The sequence below is a fragment of the Galeopterus variegatus genome, unplaced genomic scaffold (genome assembly GCF_000696425.1).
Source record: "Galeopterus variegatus unplaced genomic scaffold, G_variegatus-3.0.2 Scaffold1825, whole genome shotgun sequence".
Lineage (NCBI taxonomy): Eukaryota > Metazoa > Chordata > Mammalia > Dermoptera > Cynocephalidae > Galeopterus > Galeopterus variegatus.
In genome coordinates, this window is record NW_007727936.1 from 44638 (window position 1) to 50149 (window position 5512).

Below are 5512 nucleotides of genomic sequence, written 5' to 3' on the forward strand. Positions count from 1 at the left end.
CATGAGCCAGGAGCTCGGGCCGAGGTAAGGTGCGTGCGCGGGGCCGGGCTGCGAGGCGAGGAGGGCGCGGGCCGCGCCACCGCGGCGGCCACAATGAGCAGGGCCGGGGTGGGGGCTTGAGACTGCGCCGCCGCCGCCCGGGAGAGGCTTACGTAACCGCAGCCCCTTCCCCACCTCCCCCGCCCGCGGCCACCGGGCTCCGGCCCTGCCAGGCCTTCCGCAGCCCCTGGTCCCAGTGGCCAGCCTGATCGAGGCCTGCTCCTCACCGGCAACCCGGCGGGTCTGTGGGTCGGTTCCACCTGAGCCTCTGACCGGAACAGAGGCGTCTTGGGGGACAGAAATTGCAGCCCCAGCCCCCACCCCGCCGGGCTGGGTGAGGGCCTGGACTCCTTGCTGGGCTCTGGGCTCCCCTCCCAAGCTCCACGCGCCCCCGGGTCAATGTGTCAAGCGTTATATACAATTAAACCCCGGAAGGAGCCATGTGGATGTGTGGCCTGGGGGCTGGCCCTCCCTTTGACACCTTCTGAACGTGGGGCTTGGATAGAGGGAGTAGGAGGAGAGGGGAGAGGGCTGGCATGTTCCTGGTTCTGGAAGAGGAACTGGGCCTTGGCCAAGGCTGGACGGCCTCAGAAGGAAAACTGGGCACCCTGACATTTACTGGGGAGGGGTCTTGTGTCCTCCCGGGAGTTTGGGTGGGTGGGGAGAGTCCTCCACCCATCACCCCAGGAGAGAAGGCCTGACTATTGGAGTCTTGGGAAACCACAGCCCAGCGGTCACTCCTAGCTCCTCCTGGCCTCTGCACTGGGCAGCCTGATCTCCGCAGAATGAGCAGATGGCAATATCGCTCCACCTGCCCCCCCCACAGGCCCCTCCCCCACATTCTTCTCGTGTCAAGCCCACTGACCATGGTCAGCTGAGGACTTTCTGGTACTGGGCTGGACCCAGGGCCCCCTCTCCCAACCCGCTCCCTCGACAAGGTACTGGACAGTAGCCTCAGAGCAGAAGGCCTGGGCTGGGCTGGGCTGGGAGGCTGAGGGGGTTGGGGTCACCCAGGCCAGGGCAGAGACCTGATGGAGCCTGTCTGGACTTGCCAGAGGTGGCCATGGGGCTGGGCCAAGAGCCATCTGGAGGGAAGGAAAATTCAAGGCCTAGCTGTAAACATGGGCAGTGAAGAGCAACCCCAGGACTCAGCTGCCCCGTGCCTGCCACCTCCACTACCCGGCTCCCCTATCCCAACCACCCCTCACCTTGGGCCAGGCCTGTGAGCTCAGCACCTGCAATGCTGAGGACATTCATCAGCCAGACTCTCCCCTGCAGCTCACACCCACTCCTGGGGCATCTTTCTCCCACAGATGAGGAAAATAAGCAACCCGCTGGAGTGGGGGAGCCTGGGGCCCTCGAGCCAGCTAGACATGGACCCAGGAAGCCATGTGTTGCTGAGAGGCAGGGACATCCCACCCAGACGTGGAGAAAGGCTTCTCTTGGCTGGCACTGCTTAGCCACCCGCAGACCCTGTCTCCCCACACGTGGGAGCCCACTGTTGTGCCTTGGGCTGGTGCAGGGGTGTGGCAGCAGACAGCTCTGTGGGCCAAGGGGGTGGCCCAGAGCCTCCCCCACCAGCAGTCCAGGAGGAGCCAACAGCCAGTCCAGTGGCAGAGGGAGGGTGCAGGCCACATCCCCTCACTTGGTAGGAAAGAGAGGGAGGATGAGAAGCAGCTGCCCAAAGTGGTAGGAACGAGGGGCCCAGGCCTAGGCCTTGGGAGGGTTCGTGTTTCTTTTTTTTTTTTTTTTTTTTAAAAGTGGGAGCCCACTGTTGTGCCTTGGGCTGGTGCAGGGGTGTGGCAGCAGACAGCTCTGTGGGCCAAGGGGGTGGCCCAGAGCCTCCCCCACCAGCAGTCCAGGAGGAGCCAACAGCCAGTCCAGTGGCAGAGGGAGGGTGCAGGCCACATCCCCTCACTTGGTAGGAAAGAGAGGGAGGATGAGAAGCAGCTGCCCAAAGTGGTAGAAACGAGGGGCCCAGGCCTAGGCCTTGGGAGGGTTCGTGTTTCTTTTTTTTTTTTTTTTTCTAAAAGATGACCGGTAAGGGGATCTCAACCCTTGGCTTGGTGTTGTCAGCACCACGCTCAGGCAGTGAGCAAACTGGCCATCCCTATATAGGATCCGAACCCGCGGCCTTGGTGTTGTCAGCACCGCACTCTACCGAGTGAGCCACGGGCCGGCCTAGGGTTCGTGTTTCTTAGAGCAGGAGGGTCAAGAGGAGTTCTGGAGCCCAGCGTCCAGTCCCACATGGCTGAGCTGCCCTCAGCGTAGCCTTGGGGCCTCAGTCTGCTGGAGCATCAACATGTGTGTCTCTCTCGAGGCCCACATGCCCCTGAGGCCAAAGGTCTCCCCTTCCCACAGCCCCAGTGCACCCCCAGGAGCATCGTGAGCTGGGGGCGGGAAGGAGCCCTGCTGTTGTGACATGTGCAAAGTGGCAGGGATGTGAATATGCCTGAGTCACGGGCTGTCATGGGATGTGTCAGCCTGTACTGTGTCCCCAATCTCCAGCTACCCTGGTTATCACCTCGGTCCCTGGGGCTGCTCCTGCAGACTAAGCCAGATGGGAGTTTTCAGCTCCACAGCAGGCAGGAGGAACTGGTCAGTGCAGGTTCACTTGGGGCCAAGCTGCCCAGCGTCCAGAGTGGGCTGCATCCTGGTCTGATGCTTACAGAAGTGGGGGTGTCAGAGATGGGGAAAGAGATCCCTAAACTGGGGGCAATGAGAGGTGGGGGGGTTCCTGGGCACCCTTCCAAAAGAGGGTGTTCCAGTGGTGGGCATTCAGTTTGCAGCCTCCAGAAGGAGAGCAGGGCATGGGGCATGGCAGTGCTGGGTGAGAGCATGCTCAGAGAGACCACCAGCCCAGGACCCAGGCCAGGAGAGCATGGGGACCTGAACAGGCAGAACAGGGCAGAGCAAGGAGCCACAGGAGGCGCACCCTGGCCTGGGTTGCCTGGATCCTTCCACCTGGCCTGGGCATTGGGAATCAGACAGCTTTGGGGTCATTCCCAGCTTTGTGCAACTTCTGAAACACCTCTCTGAGCTGTGCTTCCCCCACTCCTGGCCAGGCAGTGTGTGAGGACTTCGGACCAGTACTGGGGGCACAGTGCTGGGAACAGCGGGGCAGGACCACCCTCTTCTCTCCCTCCCGATCTCTCCTGTCCCCTTCTCCTAGGGTCAGTCCAGATTATGGGGGATGGGCAGCTGGCTTCTTTAGCCCTACAGTTCCTGAGGGGGGACTCAGCCAAAAATGAGATGCGAGATATTCTCTTCCCGAGGGTCTGCATGTTCCAAGGCCCAGGGTCTTGAGATCCCTTTCAGTAACTCTGACACCAACCCAGTCCCAACCCCAGTGGCCTCCCTCCCCTGTGGATGGCGGCAACTGTCACACCAGGATTAACTTCCTGAGCTACATCTAAGGAGGTCACTGACCAACCTCCTCTTAAATCTGACCTGTCTTCCATCAAGTGTCCTAGGCACCCCTTTCTGCATGACCTTGCTAACTGGGCTGCCGTCCCTCGCTCGCCTATCCATTCATTCATGCATGCATGCATTCATTCAGCTCGCACTCAGAGGCCACACAGCCATGGTGCCGTCTGTACTCAAGGAGTCCCCAGGCCAGGGGGCAAGGCAGACAGACAGGTAGACAGTGATGACAACCCGTGTGATGAGTGAGCCACTGGCGATGCTTTCTCAAGTGCTGGGAGTCCCAGAGGAAGAGACAGGGGCGGCACTCAAACTGAGAGGGGAAGGACGGAAGGGAAAGAGCCTGCAAAGTTGAGGAGCATGAAGGCCTGCCAAGCAGGCAGGAGGACCAGCCTGTTCCCAGGCAGAGAGGGGTGGGGCTGTGGGTCAGGGCTGGGGGGTCTGGAGGTGAGGCTGTGAGGCAGAGTTCCTGGCCTCAGGGCCCAGTGACTTCACTCGCACAAAAGGTAGCTCCTGGGCCGGCCCAGTGGCGCACTGCTACAGTGCGCCGCTTGGGAAGCGCAGCAGCGCTCCCACCGAGGGTTCGGATCCCACATACAGACCGGCCGCTCACTGGCTGAGCGAGGTGCGGGCGCAACACCGAGGGTTGCGATCCCGTTGCCGGTCACGAAAAAAGACAAGAAGGAAAAAAAAAAAAAGGTACCTCCTCATGCAGCCCCAGCATGGCCATCTGTGGACTGTCAGCCTGGAAGCCACCAAGTGCTGGGGTCTTCCCAGGAGCCCCCAGGCCCCCACCGTGCTCCTTGGGTTCATGATGGCCCCCATGCTTCATGATGAGTCTTCCCAGGAGAGCACAGAGGCCACGGCCAGCTCTCCCTGGTTGCACCCTGACCCAGCTCTGGCTCATGCTGACGAGGACAAGACGATGGAGGTAGCAGCCACTGCCTCCCTCCTTTCCCTGGAGTGATCCCAGGAACCTCGGGCTCCTCTGCAGCCTATCCCAGGAGGGGACCTCCCCCAGAGTTCTGCTGCAAACTGAGACACAACACGCCAGGCGCTGAGGCTGAGAATAGTGCGAGCTTGGCCATCTTTTTAAAAAAGCCTCTTTCCCAGTATTAGCTCCTGAGGCGCTTGTCCCTAAAGGGGGAGGCAGCCCAACACAGCCTGCAGCTGCCCCTACCTCTCCTGGCAGGACACTCCAAGCAGGTCCTCCAAGCTCTATCCAGTGAAACGAAGACAGTCACAGGTACCAAGTGGGGGCGGGAGGAGTCTGTAAGCCATGGGGACCAGGCACCTTGGTCGCCATCTGGCCAGATGGGTGGGGCCAGGGCCGGGCGGACCGGCCCTTGTTTGAGCTCCTCAGGGACCTCTTGCCTAACTGGCAGGAAGACCTCAGTCTCCCTGTGAGCTCAGCTTTCTTCCAAAGCTAGTCTGGCTGGAATGTGAGGAGCAGCCGGAGCCCAGCAGGACATTGGACACAAGGATGGGGAGCAGTAGGGCTGCCCCTGTTGGGAGACAGCTCTGACAAGGGTGAGGGAGGACGCACAGGCAGGGCGCTGCCTTGTGACCGTGGATGGTGACATGGGATGAGGGGCTGGTGGGCCTTGGACACACCCCCTCCCAGGCTGCCAGGCACCCACCTCAGCCTGTCCCCTCCCACCTGTGCCTCTCAAAGTCTGGCCTGTCCTCCGAGCTCGCCCCTGAGCCTGGGGGGCAGGGCTGGGACTGTGGGCGCTTGCAAACGTGAGTTCTGGTGGGGGACAGGAAGGGAGCACGAGTGCCCGGGGCATCCACGTGCATCCCCCAACCCAGGCGCTCCACGTGCACACCCGTGGCTGGGAGCGTTTTCAACCTAAATCGGCGCCGCTCCTGAATTATTTCTCCCCCGGCGCCGCCTCCGCCGCCGCCTCCGGATCCTGGCGTAACGGGTGGCTCTCCCCTCCCCTCTCCCCCGCCCCCGGAGCCCTTCCCTACCGAGCTAGGTTTGCCCGGGCCGTCCCCCGAGCGCACCCGCGCCGGGCGCTGTCCGCGGTGCAGTCGGTCCGGGTCC

At 62.0% G+C, this 5512-nt stretch overlaps 1 protein-coding gene across 1 annotated transcript in view; it reads left to right on the plus strand.

The window, feature by feature from the left end:
- Positions 1–6: 6 nt before the first annotated feature.
- Positions 7–5512, plus strand: part of FBXL16 (F-box and leucine-rich repeat protein 16) — a 15620-nt gene continuing 10114 nt past the window's right edge. The window contains exon 1 of the mRNA XM_008579185.1: positions 7–24. The gene's annotated coding sequence lies outside the window, so the exon portion shown is untranslated. The remainder of the gene's footprint in view (positions 25–5512) is intronic.